This window comes from Schistocerca serialis, unplaced genomic scaffold, assembly GCF_023864345.2.
Source record: "Schistocerca serialis cubense isolate TAMUIC-IGC-003099 unplaced genomic scaffold, iqSchSeri2.2 HiC_scaffold_1261, whole genome shotgun sequence".
In the NCBI taxonomy this organism is placed as follows: domain Eukaryota; kingdom Metazoa; phylum Arthropoda; class Insecta; order Orthoptera; family Acrididae; genus Schistocerca; species Schistocerca serialis.
The window spans coordinates 6,665,705-6,691,869 of NW_026047471.1; the positions used below are offsets into that span (position 1 = coordinate 6,665,705).

A 26,165-nucleotide genomic window follows, 5' to 3' on the forward strand; every position below is an offset into this window, starting at 1 on the left:
TGGCTCAAATGGCTTTGAGCACTATGGGACTTAACATCGGAGGTCGTCAGTCCCCTAGAACTTAGAACTACTTAAACCTAACTAACCTAAGGACATCACACACATCCATGCCCGAGGCAGGATTCGAACCTGCGACCGTAGCGGTTGCGCGGTTCCAGACTGAAGCGCCTAGAACTTCTCGGCCACTTCGGCCGGCGCTAAAGTGGTGTTTCTTGTTATGGTAAGCTGTTGAAATTTGAACATTAGACTGGAACTTAATCTAAAAGCTTACGTTCAAAAGACATCTGTAATGACACTAGCAGGTCGAAACTACACATTCGCACTTATCCTACAAACGGCTCTATGAACACCCATGTTTGCTGCAACGTTTTAGCTTCTGTCGTCCTTTACTTTCATCCTTGTTTTTCGTTGTTGATTATGATACACCCTTCGATTCATCTTCTGGAACTGTGTGGTAAGCGTCGATGTCTGCCATGTGGAGGACCCTGGTTAGATTGCCGGTATTGCCCAGGAGTTTTGCTTGGTGGGAGGTCTAGTGCGGGATGCACTGAACCTCGTGATGCCATCTGAGGAGCTATTCGACCGTGTAGTGGCGGCTCCACGGTTGGGAAAGTCTGCAAAGCGATCGAGAGAGAGGTGTGCTGACAACATGCAACTCCATAACGCATCCGCATGGCACCGCAAGGCAGAGGATGACACGGCGGCCGGTAGACAGCCCTTAGGCCTGGCGAGGAGTTAGCTTTGGACACTCCAAAGTACACGGTGGCGGATACGTAATACCAATCTTACTAGGAGACCACGCAGCAATCGGATTTTTGTACTTATTTATAGTTATGAAACGTGAAATTCAGAACCCAGGTGTCAGTTACCAACGGTAGCTCAATGCAACTTCCAAAAATTCTCTAGAAAATCGACTTTGAAGTTTTCTGTTTTCTGAACGTTTTTACTACCTTACATCTACATCTACGTCATACTCCGCAAGCCACCTAATGGTGTGTGGCGGAGGGGACTTTCGGTACCACTATCTGATCGCTTCAACCCACTCGCGAATAGCGCGTGGGAAGAATTACTGTCGGTAAGCCTCTGTATTGCGTCTAATTTCTCGAATTTTCTCCTCGTGGTCAATACGCGAGATGTATGTGGGGGAACGTAATATATTGTCTGACTCCTCCTGAAAAGTGATGTCCCGAAATTTCTGTAGTAAATCTCTCCGTGATACACAATGTCTCTCTTGTAACGTCTGCCAGCGGAGTTTGTTTAAAATCTCCGTAACGCTCTCTCGCCAGCTAAAATATCCCGTGACGAAACGCGTCGCTCTTCGTTGGATCTTCTCTATCAGTCCTACCCGATAGGGATCCCATATTGATGAACAATACTCAAGAACTGGAGAAACAAGCGCCTTATAAGCCATTTCTTTCATGGATGAGTTACATTTCCTCAAGATTCTTCCGATGAATCTAAGTCTTGTGTCTGCTTTTCCCACTATCTGTTTTATATGGTCATTCCAGTTAAGGTCGCTCTGCATAACTCCACCTAGATATTTTACGGCAGACGCTGTCTCCAGATGTTTTTCATCAGTAGTGCAGCTGTACAGTAGTGGATTTCTTTCCTTATGTATGCTCAATATGCAACATTTATTTACGTTCAGGATCAACTGCCAGAGTCTGCACCATTCATCAATTCTCTGCAGGTCGTTCTGCAAAGCCTTACTATTTTCGGGCGTTGCTACTTTGGTATAAACTGCACCATCCACGCATAGCCTTAAAGGGCACCCGACGCCTTCTGCTAGATCATTTACATATATTGTGAACACCAACGGTCCTATCACACTTCCCTGTGGTACTCCGGATATTACCTTTACATCTGTCGCTTTAGTTCCGTTAAGAGCGACGTGCTGAGTTCTATCTGCAAGAAAGTCTTGAATCCAATCGCAGGTCTTCTCCGATACTCCGTAAGCTCGTATTTTTTTTTCATTAAACGGCAATGCAGGACGGTGTCAAATGCCTTACTGAAATCAAGGAACACGGCATCAGCCTGAGCGCCGTTGTCCACTGCGGAGTGGATCTCATGGAGGAGCAGAGCGAGCTGAGTTTCGCAGGGTCTCTGTTTGCGGAATCCATGTTGGTTTTTATAGAGGAGCTTTTCATTTTCCAAGAACGTCATAATTCTTGAGCATAAAACATGTTCCATAACTCTAAAACAGATGGACGTAAACAATATAGGTCTATAATTGTGTGGATCTGTCTTACGGTCTTTCTTAAAAACAGGAGTGACCTACGCTTTTCTCAAGTCGATAGGTACCTTCAGTTGCTCAAGCGAACTGCGATAAATTACTGCTAGATTGGAGCAAGTTCTTTCCATAATCTTTATAGACTCTTATAGGTATCTCATCTGGTCCTGAAGCCTTTCCACTACTAAGCGATTGTAACTGCTTTTCAGTTCTCTCAATATCTGCCATTTCGACGTTCGCACGACGATTGAAAGGAGGGACAGTGTTACGATCTTCCGTAATGAAACAACTTCGGCAGATCGAATTCAGTATTTGGGCCTTTTCTCTGTTATCTTCCGTTTCGGTGCCGGTGTGGTCGCTGAGAGAATGAATAGATGATTTTGACCCACTTACTGATTTTACATACGACCGAAATCTCTTAGGGTTTTTACTCAGGTCGGTTGAAAGCGTCTTACATTCGAATTCATTGAACGCTTCTCTCATTGCTCTCCTTAAGCTCATTCTTGCTTCGTTCAAAGTTTGTTTGTCAGCTAGGTTTTTAGTACTCTTGAATCGAGATGAAGTACTTTTTGTTACGTAGCTCTTTTCTAACACGGCTATTAAACTGTCCCTTAAATCCTTACTCGGAACATACTTGTCTAGGGCATATTGAACGATGCATTTGAATTTTTTTTCCATTTGTTCTCCACATCTTCGTCCTTATCACCGAATATTTGATGCTTACTGCTGAGATTTCTGAAATTTGTATCCCGTCACCCTTTCTGAGCAAATATATCTTCCAACTTTTCTTAACATTCCTTGTAGGACCCGTCGTCATAGATGCTGTCACAACCTTATGATTACTGTTACCTTCCTCTACGTTAATTGATTCGATAAGTTCAGGTCTGGTCTTTGCCAGGAGGTGTAAGATTTTACCCTCACGAGTTGGTTCTCTATCTGCTCAAGGTCATTTTCGGACAAGGCATCCAGAACATGCCACACTATCCCTGTCTCTGTTACCAGTTTCGATGGTCGATTTGTTTCGACAGGCAGCGCCCCTCTGTGGTGGAGTGCTAGTCCGCCATGCAGGCGTCTTAGCTTCGATCCCCAGTCGGTGCGAATTTTTAAACAAATATGCTTGTTCTACAAACATTACCGTGAAACGTAAAAATAGATAAGAACGAAAAGAGCTAATTTGTATTTTTTAATTTTAACAAATTTTATTGACAATCTTTTGTAAAAGACCACTAATTAAGAATTTTCAATTTCCATCGGTAATTGGGTTTTTGTGTTCAATATGTAATTAGAAATAAGAAGAGGTACATTTTCATAAAAATGCCAATTACATATGTGTTAACTTGATGAATTTCAGAGACGCCAGTATTCGAACTGAACAAGAAAAGGAAAAAATGATGATCACAACGGGACTCGAACCAGCGACTGAGCGATTAGCAGTCTGGAGCGCTACTGATCTTTTCCCGTCTTTATGGATTTTACACTTCACAGAAATGCTGGTAGAGCTTCCTACTTTCTTTAAAAATTTGCTCTGGCCAGGAATCGAGTCCAGAACTCAGGCGAGCATTCCATCACAGAGCCGCGCTGTTTGTCCAAAAAAAAAATTATCCTTACTTGAGGGACAGGCGAATACGCTCGAAGTGTAGTATCTGTTCTTATCAGCTTAATATCTGATACGTCTTGCATCTCAAGGGCAGAATACTAAACACATTTTTGGCTCATGACGGATTGCTAAGGACTTGCTCCATCTCTGTCGCGGGTTGGCCCTTCATTGGCGAGAATTTTTGAGAACTGAACCGAATGCTTTAATTTATTGTTATTTAAGTTCTGAACTTCACTTACAATAAATATAAAAAAAATACAAAAAATCAGATGGCCCTGTGGTCTGCTTGTTAGTCATGCTATCCTATTCCAATTCCTTACAGTGCGATGAGAAAATCTATATGCCTCGGAATGCAGCCGAATCCCTTTTATTATCAAGGTCCCTGTGTCAGGTAACTGAGGCAAAAGAATAGGTAACTCGATTTCCCCGAATACTAGTGTTATAAGTTCATAGAACATTGTTTGGTGTCCTTCCGACGGATGAGAACAGAGTAACACCTCTCCGTGATTCGTAAATGTTACAAAACACTAAGTTCGTAGAACAGTTCTGCTCGTAAACTTAATGAGCAGTGAACTAACCTGCAAGACAGGGACGTGAGCCAGATCCGAATCTGTCTAACGACCGTCGGCCAGTACAGCGGCTAGGATGAGTAATGTAGTTTGTAGGCGGTTTTTCACGCTCATTTACGCAAATGCTGGGCTGGTCCCCAACCTGAGCCTCAGAAAACAAGGTAACGTGCAAAACTAAGTTTACGAGATTCACAGACAGGAGGTTCAAACGACTTCTCTCCTTTGGTTGACTAATGACCGTGGCGACAGGAAGGGCGTACGGTCACGGAGCAAACAATAAAATAAATATACCAAATCACGAAGACAGTGGATCTTATATGACAGGATAAACACCAACAGACAGAGATAGAAAATGAATGTGCAGAAGTACGTCCCGGAGAACATTTTTGACTTAGCTACAATATTCAGTTGATCTTCAAACGTTGCGAGCATTACTAAACCATCTGCAACCAACCTCGGGTCATTTTAATTTCGTATTCTTTGTGCACATTATTGCTGCCTACAGGTGTTGGACAAAAATATGGAAACACTGCGAGAAATGCATACTTTAACATAAATACAGGTGCTAACCAAGCCGGAAAGTTGCGCTGTTGTATTTGACCTCGAATGACACCTGTACAACGTCCTAAACACATTGCTAATGTCCGTCGTGGTCAAAATATTGTTCTTTGTAGGTGTGAATGCGTTATGTCGGAGCTCTGTGCATTCGAATGTAGGCAAACGGCTGGTGCTTGTAAAATGGGTGCTCCCGTAACCAAGGTAGCTGATGCGGCATTCTGTTTACCCTCGGTACTTTGCAAGGTCGCATTACTGCCAAGTATTATGTCACCATTTTGGCTGATCAAGTCCACCTCACGGTACAATGCTTGTTCAGCGGTAGTGATGCTGCGTTCCAAGACGACAAGGACTGTTTTTGCGAGCACGACCATGAACTGACTCATCTCCCCTGGCCACGACAATCATCACATCTCAATATTATTCAGTCGTTGTGGTCTACTTTGGAGAGAAGGGTTCTCCATACTACCTACCTCCATCATTGTTACTTGAAATTACCACTATTCTCAGGAAGAGTGGTATAAGAGTGCCCTGGAAACCGTGCAGAGCCTGTTTTTATCCATTCTGATACGACTGTTTTGAATGACAACGGTTTTTCCCACGCCGTATTAGGCATGGTAATGTGTTGTGTTCTTGGTGTTTTCATGTTTTTCCCTACCCCCTGTAAAACATGTCTACAGTCTGCTCTACGTCAGAATATGCACTGGTGATAGTTGAAGAGGCAGTTATTATAGACACAAGCAGCACTATCTGAAATGAGCTCATGTGTCATTCGCTTGCCCGTTTTGTGGTCGCTCCCGTTCTTGCTGCTCTCAAGGGCAAGTGATGTTATTTTTGTATCATCTATAATTCGAAGAAAATGTACTGATGTGCTGTTCCACTGATGGAGTTTTTCCAACTATTTAGCTGGTCACTAGACTAGTCCACGTGTTGTAAGTTGCTCTCGAGAGGTAGTCTTTTGTGTCATCAGTCATCTGACCAGTTTTACAAGTCTCACTATGAATTCCTCTACTGCACCCAACGTGGTCAATTATTTGTTGTATGTATTCCAGTCTTCGTCTTCCTTTACAATTTTTACCATCTACGCCTCCCTCCAGAACCACTGAAGTTATTCCTTGATGTTTTAACACATGACCTACCACTCTGTCTTTTTTTATTGTCCATGTTTCCTCGCCGATTCTGCAGAGAACCTGTTCATTCATTATCTTATCAGTCCATCTAATTTTCAACATCCTTCTATAGCGCCACATTTCAAACGCTTCGATTCTTTTTTGTTCCGGATTTCCCACAGTCCATGTTTCACCACCAAACAATGCTGTGCTCCAAAGGTACATTTTCAGAAATGCCTTCATCGCGTTAATACTAATGTTTGGTACCAGTATATTCATCTTAGCATAAAATAATCTCTTTGGCTCTGCTAATCTTCAACCTCTGCTAATCTTCAATTTGGACTATACTGCAGTGTCTATGGCTTTTTACCGGTCGACAAAGTCTATGAATAAGTCTTGATTCGTCCTCCCTACGTGTGTCAAAACTTTACTTCCAAGGTAGCAGAATTCGTCTACTCCGTCGTCCCCAATTATGGTGTTACATTTATCGCTAGTCTCACTTCTGCTATTCCTCATTAAATTCAGGTTTCTTTGCTTTAATGTCAATCCATATTATGTTCTCATTAGACTATTCATTCAATTCAAAAGATCCTCTAATTCTTGCTCTCTTTCACTGAGGAATCTTATTACTGGGATCCTTTTAGCTGGAATTTCAACCTCAATCCTAATCTTTTCTATTATTTACGTCAGTTCTTCTTGAATGTACTGATTGAACAGGAGGGGCGAAAGACTACACCTGTTTAATACACTTCTTGGGCAGCCACTCTTATTTTTCCCTCTTGGCACTTCTGCAATGCTTTCTCTATAGTTTTCATCTACTTTTCTGAGAATATCGAACAATTTGGACTATACTGCAGTGTCTATGGCTTTTTACCGGTCGACAAAGTCTATGAATAAGTCTTGATTTTTGATACGTCTTGATTCCATCATTAATCGTAATGTCAGAAACGCCTCTCTGGTGCCATTAGCTTTCTCATAGTGAAATTAATATATCTTCAATTTTATTTTCATTATTCTGTGTATTAATACTGTCGGGAACTTGGGTGCATGACCCGTTGCGCTGATTGTGCGATAGATCTCGCAGTTATATGCCCTTCTTATCTTCAGGATTGTGTGGATGATATTCTTGCGAAAGTCCGGTGATACGTCTCTAGACTTATAGATTCTGCAGACGAATATGAATGCTTGTATGGTTACCACTTCGTCCCAAATGGTTTTAGAAATTCCGAAGAAATGCTATCTACGTCTCTAGACTTATGCATTGTGCAGACAAACTTGAATAGTCGTTTGATTGTCACTTCTAGCCAATGATTTTAGAATTTCCGAAGAAATGTTATCTGTGCCTTCTGCCATATTTGGTCGCAAGTTTTCCAAAGCTCTGTTAAACTCTGACTCTAATACTGGATCCTCTGTCTTCCACGTGGAGTCTGGTTTTTCTTCTGTCTATCTGACAGTTCTTCCGCGTTGTTGAGGCCTGCAGTGTGTTTTTTCCGCCTATCCGCTCTCTCCTTTGTGGTTAATAGTGGATTTTATCTTTCACTCTTAATGTTGATACAATTACTTTTAATTTTATGTAGGATTTTTCGTATATTCCATAGCCACGTATGAAACTTTTTGACATGAAATTACACTATCAGTCCAATAAACAAGTATTTGTGCGATTTTGCTCTATCAAGCAAAATTATACGCGTTGCATTGACCTCGAGGTCAGTAGGTCCAAAACGGACTACAGGACTGCTTTCAGTACACATGAAGATTGTACGTGTCTTAGTAGACGGATTCGAAGTGACTGTGCTTTCGATGAGTACAGCGTTTAAAAGATAAATTTCTCTTGTATCGCGTTTAACGTTTTCTACTTGCTTAAATGACTTTTCCTGTCACAGATTCTTATAGTCCAACAAAATCTCCTTATGTTTCTTAGCACGCCTGCTTGCATGCATTTGCGACGTTTAGTAAAGCATTCACTTTCCTTTCGTCGTATGTCTCGTAGTCCGTCTCCTTACATAGAATGAACCATAACTTCACCGACAAAATTTCAGACGTTGTATTATGGACCAAGTCACGACAAGAAAAAGAGGTCCAATAAACATGGCCTATAAAATGCTTACCTTAAGAGCTATGAGCTTATGTTCGTCTTCGATACTGTGTAACATCTTGAAAGTATCTTATGAAAATATTTAATGATGGGAAATTGCGGGAAGTATCAGCTAAAATGAAAATTATTTTATTTTGCAAGATGGAAGGGTAAGCTCTGCGCTACATGCTATCACTTATTTGTCATGAAAGACAACACCCTATCCATTCGATTCCATTCGATCTTTTTATTTGTTAACAATGCTCTTAGTACTCATTTCATTCAAAATGTGTTCAAATTGCATGTCATTTATGATAAGGGGGAGGATGACTAAATGAAAAGTAAAATGACATCCAAAGTTATTTAATTTTCTCAAAATTGCAGATATAACATTTAAACTCCTTTTAATGAAATTACTCATTCTTTTTAAGCCTATCACAGACATTAAGCATTAAAGAAGTATAAAACTACTATCACTTTCACTTTTAAATTATTAATCAAAATAGCCTTTAAACTAACAGAAGTGGATGCTAACATCTTGGACATAGGACTGATAAATCGTATCCTTTACGAAAAAATTGAAATCATTGAACAACGAAAATTAATAAACTACCATAATCGCTAAATGCAAGCAAAGCAATACGACAAATACCTTCTGAGTCATTTCTGCTTCAAAATTAAATTCCAAAATCCTTTTCTCCAATTATATTCAATTCTTAGCTATTCTCCATTTCCAGTTTCTCATCTTCAAAAGGGAGCCACTTGCTCTGATAAGGAACTCCTTAGTTAAGCCAACCAATCACCGTCACATCTCGCCCAAGACTCGACTATGACTGACTCTCCCCGCTACTGCTGTTCTGCCCACGGCGCACTACTTTACTCAACAATGCTTTTCCTAATGCTCAAGGACTATGTATCCTTCCATGTGTCCAAGCTTTACAAATGTATCTAAGGAAGTTAAAGTATCTGAAACTGATGTGTTGCGAAAACGATTAATAAACTCGTGCTATGGAAGATTATGTCTCAATAAATCGATACACTACAAATACAGTCGACAAACTATTTTTATAAATAAAAATTGTCATGATATAAGTGGCAGGCAAGGTATTCCTCTAAATTGTTCTATAATACAACTCAAATCGGGCTATAAAATGTTCCTAAATCATGCAAAGTATGTGGCTTTCTCCTTACACGAGCCTTTCAACGTCTCTCCTACTGAAGAAATGTTCATTTTAGATCCAGCGTTTACTGGATCTTTTTTCCTTCTTGTTTTGTTTCATACTATCTCCACCGCAAAGTAAGCCACACATTTTTCTAGTCAACCCTAAGCGACGCTTGATATGATGCGGGTAGCGACGCCACTAGACATAGGATGACTACAAACTAATGAGTTGGAGTTACGAGCCACGCTGTACCCTGTCGTAGCCCGGTGGAAGGGTTCGGATTTGGCGGGTACCTGGAGAAGATGACCTGTCATCATGCGTACTGTCAACAGTGAAGTGCGAAGGAGGTGGTATTACGGTATGGGGGTGTTGTTCGTCGTAGGAGTATGGTCCCCCTATTGCACTTAAGAAAACAGTAAATGCAGAAGGATATGAGCAATTTTACATACATTAGAGTAACAGTTCGGACATGATGATTGTATCATCATGACGCTGTAACCTGTCGTAAAGCAGCAATGAATTTCGAGAATAACATTCCTGAAATGAGTGGCCATGAATCCCTACCTGAAGCCAGTGGTTCATTTGTGGGATGAGTTAGACCGTCTACTGAGCTCGTTTCGTCTCTTAAGGAAGAATAGGTTGCCATTTCTCCACAGCCATGCAGACACCTCATTGAAGGTATCCCCCAACACAGTTCACCTTAAAGAAAGGAAAATACGAGGGTTGTCCAGAAAGTAAGTTCCGACCGGTCGCTAAATGGAAACCACAGTGAAAATCAGAAACATTTTATTTGCAAGAATTAGCTACACTTCAGATACTTTTCTACATAGCCGCCGCTCCGACATTTGTCGGAGCATTATACCAAATTTCCAACACCATCGTCGTAGAAGGAAGCCGCCTGTGCTTTCCGATAATTCTCTACGCTGGTCTACAGCCCGTAGCCTGCGTCCAAGTGTTGTCCTCGTAATCAGCTTTTCATGTGAACAGAGACGATACTCAGGACGAGCCAATTAGGGCTGTGTTCTGGGTGATCGAACATTTCCCATCGAAAAGGCTGCAGGAGCGTCTTCACTGCCCCTACAGAGTGCGGCTGAGAATTGTCATGAAGAAGGAAGAGCGTGGCAGGTGTGTTAGGTGGGCTGCATTCATTAAGGCGAAGCCTCTCAGCGGGCCCTCCTACTTGGCGGGAGACATCGTTGTTCTAGGTACCTTTACTAGCTCGCACTGCGCTCACAACTGAAATGAGCGTCTTTATACGATCGACGGTCATACTAGAGACACTACCCAATACATCTGTTAAAGTTTCATCGGGCTTTCACTCTTGTGTCCATTTCGCCACTGATCGGAACTTACTTTCTGGACAACCCTTGTACACCCCATACTAACATAAACTAACAATGTCTGTATACTTTCGAACAGATAGTGTATCTTTTCCTCGTTTTCCTGATCTGTTCGTGACTGGAGCGTGGCAGGAATGACTGTCGGCAAATAACTCCTAATTTCTCTAATTTTCTCGTCAATATCATTTCACGAGTCGCATATGGGGGGAAACTAATTTGCTACGTGACTCTTCTTGGAACGTGGTCTCTCGAGATTTATTCGGAACGTTTCCATGAAGACCGATATAAATATTTTTATGGTCCGTGGTGAAGATTGATTGATCGAAACTGATGAAGGCTTATTCCCTCATCAGTTCTTGGTGTTCCTGAAATATTCTTATAATCGTTACCAATACAAGATGTAACTTTTGCATCTACGTGCAACATGATGTTCCAACATATCTGACGACAGCAATTTCCGAAACGCGTAATACTGGAATAATATTGTCAGCTTGCACCGAGTCAGTGACTTTTTCCTTAGCGACCTATTCAGCATTTTGCAGACTGTAAATATGTTGTTTTTCTAATATTACATTCTCCTTAAGCCAAAATGTAAGAAGAAAAATAAAGAGTGGTAATAAAATACCTATTTAATCTTATAACTGGAACATGAAATACAATATAAAAGATGCTGCAAAGAAATTAAATGTAAGTACATCTGCAATTAAAATTTTATACAACGCGTAATACTGTTCTGTTATGAAATCTTCGGCTCATTGCACAGTTTCCCCTGTTGTAAAAGGGGAGTCCACAGTGAAGAGTAGATGACATTGTATTGCGAACCCGTTTTGATTTAGCGACAGCTCTTTTTTTTATGCGCTTGTCTATGGCAGTTATTAAGGGGATGAGAAAGGCTGCAGAGAGAGCAGATCGTCCTACCATTCAGCAATACTCTCTGCCCTACTGCTCTGAAAAGATAGGGATCGTTCCAAAGGATATCTTCATACCATGTTGGGAAGAGTGATGGCATAAGTGATGATAGACTATTAGAGCGATCCTTAAATTTTTTTAAGGAGAGCACTTAATGACTGTCAGATCATGAAGTTATGTCATAGTTGAATATCTACAATGATGTGCAAAACTTAAGGACGAAAGCAACTTTCGCGTGTTGTCACTGTAAAGTGACCTAGCTAGATGCAACTTGGGCCATATATAGTTGAAACTGCTGTATTATAGTACAGTACAGTACAATAAAGAAGATAACTGAAAGAAATACGCAATGAGATCAACAAAAACGAGACTTTTATTCACAGAAAATAATCACAGTCAAGTCTACGTGATTTATGACGGTACACTGGTATTACAGAAGGCGGAACGTGTTTCAGAATAGGGCGGGTGATCACCAAGGACAATGCCCGCTCTGCAACTTGTTCCCATGCTGGCTACACTTCGAGAGTGTGACGACTGAAATCTTCGTCCGACGATCCATACTTAGGAATTTCGCGATTTCCCTGAATGCCGCGATGATCTCTTTGAAAGGATAAAATCGATTCCTTCCCCATTAGTCTCCAATCCTAGCTTTTGCTCAGTCTCTAATGGCCTCATTTCAGACGGGCCGTTAAATCCTGATTTCCTTCCTTCCCCCCAATCCCCCTCCCCAGTTCCTCAGACCGGTTTCTTTACCGGATGGAATGCAGGAAGAAAAATACTGTCGTCACCCCTTTGTATAGCCTGATTGTATATGATTTTTCCACTGCTGTCACTATGCGAGATGGACCCTGACGGGAATGGAAAATTTTAAACCATGAACACCAAAAGCTGCCAAACTGTTGCTACAGTATTTCCATTTCAGTGGGATGCGGTTCTGAAACTCCACTCCTTTTCACATTCGTCAGACATCAGCAAAAACGCCCTGTGAGTGCGTTAGCGTCTACAGAATAAATGACTGGGCTTAGAAGTGGACCCTTATTCTATGACAGAGCACAACGGTATTTAGCTGTACACAATTTGTTTAATTTCAGAATTATTGTCAAAGAAGTACACCAATTTACATAGGTTGAGACCTGACACATACAGGACAGTTGTTAATATAACATATTACGTCGTGCTTAGTAGAAATAACCCTGAACACAACAATATCAAATTCAGACAGAAGGTTCTCTACGAAATTATTTTTACTACTACATCGTAAAGGTGGCCAATATTACGACAAATCATCCGATTCCGGTTCTAAGTTCGGTACGATTTAGGAGGACAATCAAGTTCTTGTGAGAAGATGAGCAAAAGATTACTGAAGGTTACTCAAGTTCACAGTGGACGCAAGCTGGTGAACCATCAAGTTTACGCCTCTGCCAGCGGCAATTACCTTTTAGTTGCGATGTGCTGTCGGCTGCATGGCTGCTCTCGCCCTCTGAAAATCCTATAAAAAAAAAATAATCAAAATCTTTACTGACTTTTTCAGTTGAAACTGTCCTATTTTTCTCGTTAGGCGAGAAAACATGCACTCATGCCTAATCTGAAAAATATGGCGATATACACGTGCATAGACGTTCTCTCAAGAACAGTTAACTCGTACATGGCTGTTTCGTTTCTCTGCTATCGGGGCTCAACGACTCTTCAGCTAATTTGTAGATGAATGTCAGCCCCACCTGTGTCCTTCCATGCATCACATCACAGCTTTTTCAGACCAACGGGAGCATTCCTTGCATATCGTGGAAACTACCTCTGCCAATCGCAAAGGGCCTACCTTTAAGCTGCATCGAAATATCGCACCTTTCTACTCCTGTTGAGTTTATTTCAGCCAGTCGGACAATTTGTACCCACTCCTGATGCACAAAGTTACACACATTCATCATGAGCATACCACGAGCATTTCACGTGATCAGCTGCATCGCTGGTCTGCTTGTATCCATCTGGAAATTCCCCAATGCAGTTTTCTAAAGAATTTCTCCATCGCAAGCAGCGCTGGCCTGCTACCTGCTTTCCTCGATGTTTCGCTCGGCATGTTCGTTGTCCCTCTTGCCGTGGGTAAACAACCCCTTTTTAGAAGCGTTTCGTTGTACTCTCGGGCTGTGACAGCACAACTCATGTCTGCCCCCAAACTAAAACGTTTCGTCCAGAAGCTTTTTTTTCCTTTGGCTCATTGAAATGCAGGATTTGTGTTCGGTGTGTTAATACCATCGAATTGAGTGTCATTCCTTTGTATTACATACTGTGCATTTTGACACACATATCCGCTCATTATCATCAAAGTATGTCAGGTGACATATTCATCTACTTGTTACGACTTATAAAATCTCTCATGTAAGGTGCGAAATTGATATTTATTCAAGCTGCCACCTTACATGGTTATCAAACTTTCATCCTCGCACGAACTTATCAACAGTATTTCCACTAAAGAGAATATCCATTACTACAAATTAAGAGTAGTTTGAGTGTGTGGACCTTCTCACATAAAAACAGCGGAACACAGCGTGGCCGGAGGATGTGCACGTGCATCTTACCGCTATCTTTGAGTCTCTGAGACAGATCGAATTATCGGCATGAATGGCATGGGAACATTATACTGACACATTGCGCAGACAGTTGGTAGTTGTGCAGTAACTGCTTAATGAGAGGTGACAAGATGGCCTCAAGACAACAGTGTGGTGAGAAGAAGATCCACTCCACAAGAAGACTGGAAGACTGTTCGACTGGCTGCGACGAGTAGAGGGATGACAACGGGAGGAATCTGGACAGAAGTTACAGGCAAGGGTGCCACCATGGACTGGCACGAACAGAGTACTGAAACTGGATTGAGATCTAGATTTTTTAGTGTCGTTTCCTGCAGGCACTATACTCAGACAGCAGAGACTTGCATGGTGGTGAACCAGATTCAACTGAGACACTGGGTCTCGTTTTGCTACTTCCATGCCCGAGCCTCGCTTCTGTTTGTGGTGGTCAGACTGAAGGCAATATGTTTCCTGAAGTCAACCCAGGTGAAGGGCCACTTCTATGCAGGGTTCGGTTGCGACATCGAGTCGTGAGGAAGATGAAGGCGGATGGAAGCTCAGATATATGACATCAAAAGTAAAATATTTCACTAGAAGTCATGCGATGTGGCATATGCCCCCTTTCAGTACATTATGAGTTCAGTGCGTAGTGTACTGCGATGGCTAGCTGATGGCCAGTAGGCCGTGATGTCTACACCCAGGCATCTCCCTGACGCCAAAGGTCCCCCCCCTGCCCGCACCTCAGTTACACACGACCAGCTGCGTGGAAGGCTGCCGGAATACTTTCAGGGGAAGACAGCGTCCTGTACTGGATCTCGCCCTGTGAGTAATGCCCAGAAAATAGTGGCATCAGCTCACTGCAGACGCCCTCATGAGATATAACGGTAAACAGCCATTGACAGTCATGCACCTTCAACACCTTCAGTTATGATGTGGGACCTATTGGATCTGCCAACAGGACTGATCTGCTGTATGCTCAACTGGGGCTGTAATCTCACCAGAATGTGACATACCTTCCATGGGAGAGGGGGGGGGGGGATACCAAGTGCTGTATTCCAGCAGGATAATGCAAGACTCTGCACTGCAATTCACACCAGTCCTTCTAAGTGGAATACTTCCTGTTTCTGTATTTTCGAAAATTAATATATCTCTTAGCTTGTATTGGAATGTGGCCTCCTGGAATTTTGCGAGGAAAACACTCCATTTTTGCACTACACCATTCTTTCAAAGGCTCCCACCGAAATTTATTGAACGTTCTCGTGATAACCAACGAACACGTGAGAAATTACGCAGTTTTTCTAATTATGTACACTTAATTCTGGTTCCAACTTCACTTTATTAAGAAATCTCATTAAGTGTCTCGATTTTGACAGCGTATTGCAAAGCAGACTGAGCTGAAGACTAACGATGATCGAACCAAACACTGACTACCGTATAAAATTGCTGCTGAAATACTGAGTCCTATGACGGACTCCACTGCCGGATTATGAGTAAGTTTTCAACAACAAATACCGGAAATACAATTGTTATAACATGTGTAAAATTAATTTACGATAAAAATTTTTTGCTTTTAGGTAGATCCATATAGAGGAATACGTTCTGCAAATGCTACACACTGAATCGTTGGTATATGCGGTTATTTAATATGAACTTCTGTCAGTGGTATGGGATTAACTATTAATGTCAGTGAACATTAGTTTGCTTTTTAATTAAGAAGTATCGTTCCTTACTAACATTTATTCTCAAACTTGGTTCACGAACCAAAATTAAACATTTGATGTTTTAGGAATAAACAGTTATGGAGTACGACTGCAGGAACTGATGCCAAAACGATTTTTTGAATTTTCCATAAAGCAGATTTACTTAAAGTAATTATAATTTGAAAATCAAAAACAAGAATACCTGAGCGTAAAGATAATAATAAACTTATATTCAAATGGAAACAGGAAAATTAGTATTGTCAGTCATATATACAATATGTATTCCACACGCAACACATGTATTGGAACGTGCGTCGTTCCCAGCATCGTTAGCTTCAGTATACTGGTTCCTGGTCTGCTACATTACAGATAATCTTGAGATTTTCCAAATGATTTGTCTGCTTCCTCCTTACCGCTGATATTATCGAAAGCAACGAATCAGAAGCACGACAGAAATGAAGAATGTATAGATGAGTCTTTAAACACAATATTGTTAATAAAGGTGTGTTAAAATAAACGAGGAAGAAATATTTAATTTATGTTATTCGAATCAGTGCTGTTACAGCTATGCACTTCTGTGACACCCTGAGACCTAGAACGGAGTTTCATCGAGTGACAAATGAGGTTCTATTTTGAGGCCGGGAAGGTGCCACGTGACAAATGCATCTCTATAAAAACCAAGTACTGATGTGCCAAGAATTTTTAATTTGGGCGGCAGTCGAGGTGAGCAGTTTCGGCAGTGGGCACTGGGTTTTATCCAAGTTGCATGTCTTTCTTGAGTTATGATTCTTTCGAGTTGTTTCCGCCTCCACCTAAGAATCGTCAATAATTTTGTAACTACTACAGCCTCCCTTTAGTGATCAATCCGAGAACTTGGCAGCAGTCACGTTGGCAAAACAAATGTCTAGTCCTCACGCTTTTGTACCTTCATCTGTATTCTTTTGTTGGTCCTACAGTCGATATTTTTTACTGTTTAAATTTTGTTCAATATCATCGAGCCACAAACCACAGTCTTAATAAACCGGACCGAGACCCTGATACTGTCGAACTTTGACAGGGCCTGGTACACTTTTCTCCTCCTTACACGGTCTTTCCACAACGAACATAATTATATACCCGCTGCATAACATCCCCCTACACACAGATTGTAGATGGCTTCACTCTTACCTACTATGTGCGGTTGCATTGAAATGCTATTCTTTTCTATATCTAAACATCTATTACACATCAGTCTGTTTTATGTACATTCTGAGACAAAAATAAGAAAAAAGCCACGCACCACGAAGAAATTTTCCGAATGGAATAGAAATCGCTAGATGTGATGTACATGTACAGACAAATAAATGAATAAAATAACTCGATTTATTCAAGAGAAAGAGCTTAATAAATTGAGCAAGTCAATAACGCGTTGGTCCATCTCTGGCCCTTATTCGATTTGGCATTGACTGATAGAGTTGTTGGAAGTCACCATGAGGGATATCGTGCCAAATTCAGTCCAATTGACAAGTTAGATCGTCAGAATCGCTACCAGTTGGAGGACCCTGCCCATAGTGCTCCAAACGTTCTCAAATGGCCACCTTGCTGGCTGAGGTAGGGTATAGCAAGCATGAAGACAACCAGTAGAAACTATCGCGTGTGCGGGCGGGCATTATCTTGCTGAAATGTAATCCCAGTATGGCGTGCTACGAAGGGAAACAAAAAGGGATGCAGGATATCATCGTCTTACCATCGTGGTGTAAGGGGACCCCTGTGCTGTAAGGTTGACGCTGGTGACAACCAAACTGTTCATACTACGAAGGCAAATAAAACCCCAGACCGTCACTCTTGGCTGTCGGGCCGTAAGGCGAGCGACAGTCAGTTTCGTTACCCATCGCTCTCTGGGACGTCTCCAGACATGTCTTCGTTGGTCATCAGGGTTGAGTTCGAAGCGGGTCCCGTCACCGAAACAATTCTACTCCAGTCAGTGAGATTCCAGGCCGCAGGTGTGTCTGGAGACCAGAGGCGGACCAGTGCGATATTCACTTGCTCGATTAGTGAAGCAGTGTCTCTTCAATAAATAATTTTCTGCTTTTTGTAATCATTTGTTTATCTGTACATGTCTCTACATTTACCGATTTTCAACCCATTCGGATAATTCATTCATCGTGCGTCGCTTTTTTTTTTCTTTTTTCAATTTCTTTCTATAGTGTGTGCTGCATGCCGTCTTTATGGTGATGTAATCTAAACAGCCGGCAGTGGATAAAGAGTTACTATGAACAGTTTCACAGCTTGGATACTACTGTAGATGTGTGCGAAACATCCGATTAGGATTATAGTCCCACATTTCAGATCTACCATCACGGAAATTATCTCACATTCTTACTCTTTATTCATTTTGCATACATTTCGAGCCCAATAACAGTTGCAGACGCTGAGCTCTTGGCTCACACATTTGCTAAGTCTCTGAATTGTCCGTTAATGGTAGACAATTCCCCATGCAAATGCTTTTGTCAATATTTTATTTTTTACCAGAGGTCGAAAATACCGCTACAGTTGTGAAGTTGTTTTATTTTCACACGACGGGTTTCGGGCTCTTATACACTCATCTTCAGGTGTCGTAACTTGGTGCTGTGACCCCCGAGCGTCACGGTGGACGTGTACGAGGCGCGGTGTGCTACCAACGACCGCAGAACGTGGAGTTTATAGGTCCTTCTGTCAACAGTTATTTTGCACTGGTGTGCAAGTTTGTGCGCCATGGAAGACACTGGAGTCAAATTCGATGGGATGCGTGTTCAAATTTCTACCCAATAATCCTGATCTTCACTCTTTGTCGCTTCCATTAAACGCTTAAGATGAATGGATGGACTGTCCTCACTTAGGTACTATCTGTCACTAGTCGGCGCAGCAGTGGTCGAAAAATCCAAGATGATAATGGTTAGAAATTTAAAAAATGCAAGATGGTATTGGTGGGATATTAAACAGAAACGAGATGGCGGTGGTGCAAAATTTAAAATGCAAGATGGCGGGACGAGCCCAGCTGTGTTTTGTACCTTCTCCGTCTCTTTCCTCCATGGCGATCCATTAAAAGCCTTTCGATGCGAAGAGCCACGAAAACTAAGGCCACTAATAACAGTAAATCATGTTCCTACATCACTAAATGATGAAGAATTTATTTGCGATCTTTATGAAATAAACCTCAGTGAGCATTTCACAAGAGCAGAATTTCAGGAAAAAGTCAAAACAAGATTCAAGACAGGATCTAGAGGCAAAATAACTGTCAACAATGTACTTGAGGTTACACCGAGTGTCAGATTTCTGCTTTCACAAGGCGATAGTGTACGTACAATATGAGTCGTTACGTGTCACACTGTTTGTGTCAGTCCAAAAATATTTTAAATGTTGGCGATTTGGTCACCCGACCAAATGTTGTGATGAAGACGCAGATGTGCTTTTTGTGGGCAGCATCTCTTGCAAAACCAAAAACGGTATTTGCGATAAGGCCGGGGTCCAGAGTGTCCGACCTATAAAGAACTGTATACTCATAAAATGCAGACAGAACGTACTGAATAAGACCTATCCATTAATGATTGCTTAGTAGTACATCAAAGATAGGCAACTACATTCATCGCCTACAAATACCAACAGTAACTATCTACAGTACAAATCGCAAATACAATTCTCCATCCACGCAAACAAGAGCCTGGTGGCGAAGAATGGCGTGGAGGAAACAGCTAGGGCTACTAGAAAATGACACGGAATCACCACATCTTCTTACGTGGGAATTTATTAAGAGTAAATATTTATCTATTGCTGATTTCATAGATGATGCATGAATGCTAGGTGTCATGGACTATATCATAACAAGATGCCTAGAATATGAAATTTTTCAATGACAGCGTTCCAAACAGCTGATTTTATGAGGTTAGAAGAAATAGAAGAGTAAGTAATCAGAAACGAGCAAGAAATAGAAAACACACAAAACACCACAGAGAAACCTGATCACAAACATAGTTATACAAGTATCAATAAATACACTATAAACGGTACAGTACTCAAAGAACTCAGAACAGCATAAACAAAATCGATCAATTGAAGATACGAAAGCCAATGGTGACGAAATAACGTCTACAACTAAACAAGAATGCAACACAACAAAACGTGAAAATTATATGAAACCGATACGCTTCACGTATGAAGGAAAAACACATAGCATTGTTGACAGAGAAATAAAACAAAAACGGCAGTGGAAGCTACGGACGTAAAAGACAACGAACATCTGAATGATCAAGAACAAGGGCTTGAAGACACAAATACTATCATACAAAACGAAAGAAGGACAATACAGGAGAAAATTCACAACACGTCTCATCAGAACAAATCACAATACAGAACAGGACACCACAAGACAAAAAACACACGGAACTGTAAGAACCGGACAAAAATGTAACGGACAACCCACAGGAACAGATTACAGTAAAATAGATAATAACATGCAACTAAGTAGACTAGAGCAGATATATATTCGAAGCAGCAATTAGACTAATAATAAGATTAAATCATGAAGATGGAGACAATACATGTTACCTGGCGACAGAGCAAACTGACCGAATGATCCTATGATCTGAAAATATACCGTCAGACAGTAAAGGACTCTTACAGGCATAGGGACCGGTATATGCTAGGAGGAAAGAAGCAATTAACTTCGACAAGGTATACAAAGATCTTGTAAGGGCACATGAACGAGTATACTTTGACCACACGCAGACCAGTCCTAGATGTTTTGTATTAACTAGACTGCCATAGTGGTTTTCTTGCAATTAAATTGTATGAGAAGTACCATTCTAGTTAAAGAGCTTCTGATGCTTGTGGAACAAATAAATGCTGATGTAGAGTGCCTTGAAGAGTCATACTTACGTAATGGCGGAATATCAGACCTTCCAAAAGACTGTATGATGATAAACGAAAGACCCGACGGGAAGGCAATAATCATAGTATATAAAATAAAAATCACAGCTACACTAATGACACAATTATGTTTGGAAGATATTGCAACAGCTAAGATAACACTAGCGAACTATAAATGGATTATCTCCTCAATACATGCACAATACTTATTTGACGTAGAGCCCTTCGCAGACGGAATAAGATATAGCACAATTTGCCACTGGAAAACGACTAATGATTCTAGCAGACATCAGTGCACGCTCAGGTCTTTGTCAAGCAGTTAGAACAGACGAAAAAGGACATATAATGGTGTACGTAATAAATGTCCTATTTGTTCTAAATAAACGTGATCAACCCCCGACCTACTACAATAACATGGTAAATACAAGTAACATAGACATCTCACTTGTAAATACAAGTCAATTGCACATATTACAGACTGGAAGGTTTTGGACAATGTAACACAAAGCGATCACAAATCAACACTAATGCACGCGGGAACTAGTAACACAAACATACACAACACACTACAGGAACGCCTAATCTTAAATAAAGCTGACTGGAATAAACTTAAAGAGATAACTGAGAACTCACCTCTACATATAATTCAAGGCAGTATCAATTACCGAGCAGAAAGTACAGTAAATATTCTAGCTCAAGCACAAAAGCAAGCAATTCTAACAACACAAACCACACAAAAACAAGTAGTGCCATGGTCGACTACATTAATGAGACTGAGAAAAGAAACGTGAGACAAACGACGCTACTACCATAAATCTTAGACCGCTTAGGAAAGAACCATTAGACTACAACATCATTTACATGCAAAAAAAAAAAAACGAAACAAAAAGGAACACCAAAAGATCAGACAAAAAAACTGGAACAAATTTGTAAAGACCAACACTCAAAACAACATCTGCGAGGGGGAGGGGCGGCATCTTTTAAGATACAAACAGAGCGTTTAAAGACCCCAACAGTTCTGTCAACACTTTGAAGACCGAATGGCATGTTCACGAAAGGTTGGAGATATTCTACTCAATACGCTTTGAGTAAAATCCTTTCTGATAACGACTATACACAAGACAACCGACGACATACAAACTTACGCAGACAACTAACTGAACGATATGCAAATAACGGAGTCAACACCCCTTTTCTACTTGAAGAGGTTGCGTTGTTACAGATGGCATTCACTCGGAAACGATCAGTAACGCTGCTCCACAAATTATACGTTACCTGACAGAGTTACTAAACGACGCATTACTAGAGGGAAGAATAACAACATTATGGAAATCTGCGAACGCAGTAATAATTAAAAAGTCAGGCGATCGAGACCCGACTGACCCAAAGACCTACAGACCCATATGCCTTATCAACAACCTAGTGAAAATACAGGGAAGACCACTATGTGACAGACTGCAATGGCACAGACAGCTAGTCGGACTAAATCCCCATCAGTACGGCTTCAGACAACACAGATCTCTAGACGACGCCATAAACAGAGTAATAAAAATAATACAGACAACTGACGACAAATATACAGAGGCTGTACTGATAGCTGGAGCTTTTGACAACCTCTGGTGGCCGGCTTTCTTCGGAAGACAAAGAGATGTAGGGACTCCATCGGCTTTGTATGATAGTCTGGTACATTACTGCAAGTACAGAGTAGTTGAATGGAAGTCTGCCCACCGGAAGGTAATCAAAAAGATTGCCATAGGAAGTCAATAAGGGGGTCAATTTGCCATCGAATCTCTATTGAATAAAATCTGTGAGGATAACGGAGCAAAAGGAATGGTGGATACGCTGACGATCTGCTGGTTGTAATGTCAGCAAATTCAAGAATAGAATTAGAAACAAAGGCCACACAACTCCTTGAAAGTATTAACAATTGATGTACAAATAATAACCTGTCTAGAGCAGCTAACAAAACAGTGTACCTGTTACCAAAGGGGACTTTTAAAAGGAAGCCTATAATAAAACTAACAATATCTCAATTGATAACAGGGAAGTAACTATATATCTTGCAATACATCTAGACAATAAATTAAATTTCTGTGAACACGCAAGACTCATTACTAAAAAAGCGATGACAGTAATGCATAAATTAGCTAGACTTCAGACGATCCAATTTAGACTTCCACTACATACTATGCGGATCTATCACATGGTACTCTTTGAGTCAACAGTGTGTTTTGCTGCGAGCACCTGGGCACACCCCCTCTGTCTGAACACATTTTAGAACATTGTAAGACCCGGACAAAGGAACGTGCTCATCATAATATCTACAACTTTTAGAACAACATCGATAGAGGCACTGTAAGTGGTCATGTGTGTGTGCCCCGTTGACATCACTATTCGTCATCGAGAAACAACGTACTAGTTAAAGAAAGGTGGGTCAGACAAAATACAAGACGTAACTGGAGACAACACAGTAGATCAAAGACAGCTTAACATATGGCGGACTGAGACATAGCAGGAGGAATGGGACCAGACAGACAAGGGACGACGTAATCATCTTGACGTTGAAGCTCTTTTGTCTGTGTTTGCTTTAACAATAACATATGTTTTTGAGTGGGGTCCACCTTTAGCAAAACACAATTGTGTTTTTTTTTTTTTTTTACCCAGACATGTTTCACTGCAGTTGCAGCATCATCAGTGGATAAGGGATGTTTATTATTATGGCTGTTAAACATAAGGAATGTTATTATTATGGCTGTTAAACACAAAGAATGTTTAACAGGCATAATTATAATAAACCCACTCATGATGCTGCAAATGCAGTGAAACATGATTGGGACAAAAAAAAATTCTGACTTGCTAAAGGCGGACCCCAGTTAAAAACATGTGTTAAGGGACGGCGTGTTTACTCTTTTTTCCCTAATGTACGAGAACGCATAACACTAAAATACATTGACCCCACAAGAGGAATGACCTATTTCCTGATGGAACCTGGCCCATATGGAGTCTATCTCCATGGTGTTGATTTAAAAGAAACTGAAACTTGTGATGTGTGAATATGGCACCGCTGAACATGTAGTTCTCCGCTGCAACACATTAACACACCTATCACCGAATGTAGAATCACAGTACCTTGTAAATACAACAAGAGATCAGAACAAATGGCACATCCTGAACAGACTAGCAGATGACGGATCTCAAATCCTTCACGAAGCTTACAGACACATTAGACCATACTTAAAAACATTATAAAACGCAACACAAGCACGACAACAAAACACGTGGCACGAAACAGACACTGGCACTGAATCGAATGAAACAACAGATATAGAAAGTGAACGTGCCATTCAAATATTAATGTAATTATCCATACAAGGTCGAAAGACTAATGTGATACCAACAAAACCTAACAATAGTACAAATAAAGTAGTACAAATGGTTCAAATGGCTCTGAGCACTATGGGACTTAACATCTAAGGTCATCAGTCCCCTAGAACTTAGAACTTCTTACACCTAATTAACCTAAGGACATCACACACATGCATGCCCGAGGCAGGATTCGAACCTGCGACTGTAGCAGTCGCGGGGTTCCGGACTGACGCGCCTAGAACCGCACGGTCACCGCGGCCGGCAAAGTAGTACAAAAACTGTAATTAACATTAGATTAATTCATAACACAATCAATGAAAACTATTATATAAAGCAAAGCATATCAGTTGCAAAACCAAATTCTTGTAAATCTGTGTCAGTAACGACAGGCTCGATGTTTTCCCGAACCCTCGCCACCGAAACAGCTACGTTTCCAGGGACAAAATTCCTCTTTCACTAACGTCCCTCACACCTTTCTTTACAATTTGTTTTCTCTTTAATGTTTATTTATTAACGCTTTCCAATCTTTGCATTTATTTTAAAACCTGCGTTTGTATTAGGAAAGAACTAAAATGAAATTCCAGTTATTAATATTCTGTCACAATAGTAGTTTTATTAGTAGAATTGTGTTAGTAACAATACTGCTCACAAACTGTTATATAGATAGTGGGCTAACTGTAGGAAATAAATAAATATCCTCCTCCCCTCCCCTTCTTCAGACAATCTCAGTGCATTATTTCAGCGGGAATTAAAGTGAGGTTCCCAGTCACAATGCATCTGTCATATTAAGTGAGTTTCATTTAAATTCCATAACGAGGACGCCAATTTCAAAGATATTTTTTATAAATTGTATAAAATGGCGACATTTTTAATATCTACATGTAGAGAAAAATATATAACCTTCACTTGAAATTATACTATGATCTACACATACACACACACACACACACACACACACACACAGAGAGAGAGAGAGAGAGAGAGAGAGAGAGAGTGTGATGCTTACTTGCAAGAAGCACAAGCAATATAATTTATTACAGAAGTAATGAGAAGGAAAAAAAAGTCGAAAGAAATGCTTTACAAATAAAATTTTCTATAAAACAGCTTACATCTTCAGCACAACTTTGATCCACACTTGGTTGATTTTGCATACTTACAGACACCATTCAGTGTGGCCTATTACGATGGGGAAATTTAGTGTTTTTTTCATTTTCCGCAGATACACCATCTGAGAAATTAATATGGGCACTTTTTGATCACAAATTGTATAATATAAATTTCTTATTTATCGAGAACTGTACATCGCACTTAAAATCAGATCAAGAACACATATTCCTTTCGATTGCTAGTTTAATTTAGTCTACCTCTAGAAGGGAATACTTTTGTACGAATCCGTGAATTCACATCATTTATAGACGTGGTAGTGATCCCAAGGTGCAATTACTGATACAATTTACAATCATTAATTTACATCTTGCACACAAAAATTTTATATGTTTTCATATATTTACTTTATTACATTTTCAGGTATTTGCGTAATTTACAGTAAAATCAATTATCAACATCATTTTTAGGTGATAGCGACCCGAAGCCAATGTATTTACCTTATTTAGAAGTATAAAACGTTTATCAGCCAGTATAGATAAACCTAGTTCGAGTTGTTTAACAGTAGAAACTATATAGTTGTTTGACCGAATTACATAGCGCACAGTTGTTTGAACTACAAAATCAAACACACATTGCCTGGAATCATCAATGGTTAACGTAATAACAGAAGACTCGTTTTTAGAATTTGTTCTGTACTTTATACTCTCAGTCTCAGCATCGAGTGCATAAATGTTTGCTCATAGCCCAAAAAATTTTGTAATAGGATCACCACACAACCATTCAATCTCTTTTCTGCTTACCATCAGAGTATTCTATCTGTTATATACAGGGAACAGTGAAACTTGAACTATCAAAAATGAGATTGGCCGAATGCGTGGTTCTGGGAGTGATAAATAACTGGACCCAGACTCAGCAGAAACATTTTTACAATTTTATTGTAGCACAAACAAATTTATATAAGGTACACATTGGTAACCAGAGAACATTTCATAAAGTCACGT

General features: G+C 40.6%; 1 protein-coding gene and 1 pseudogene across 1 annotated transcript in view; both read left to right on the forward strand.

The window, feature by feature from the left end:
• LOC126438170 (protein yellow-like) overlaps positions 1-26,165 on the forward strand; it is a 117,143-nt gene that overhangs the window by 11,277 nt on the left and 79,701 nt on the right. The window lies entirely within an intron of this gene.
• On the forward strand, positions 3,846-3,998 carry LOC126438179 (U2 spliceosomal RNA; annotated as a pseudogene).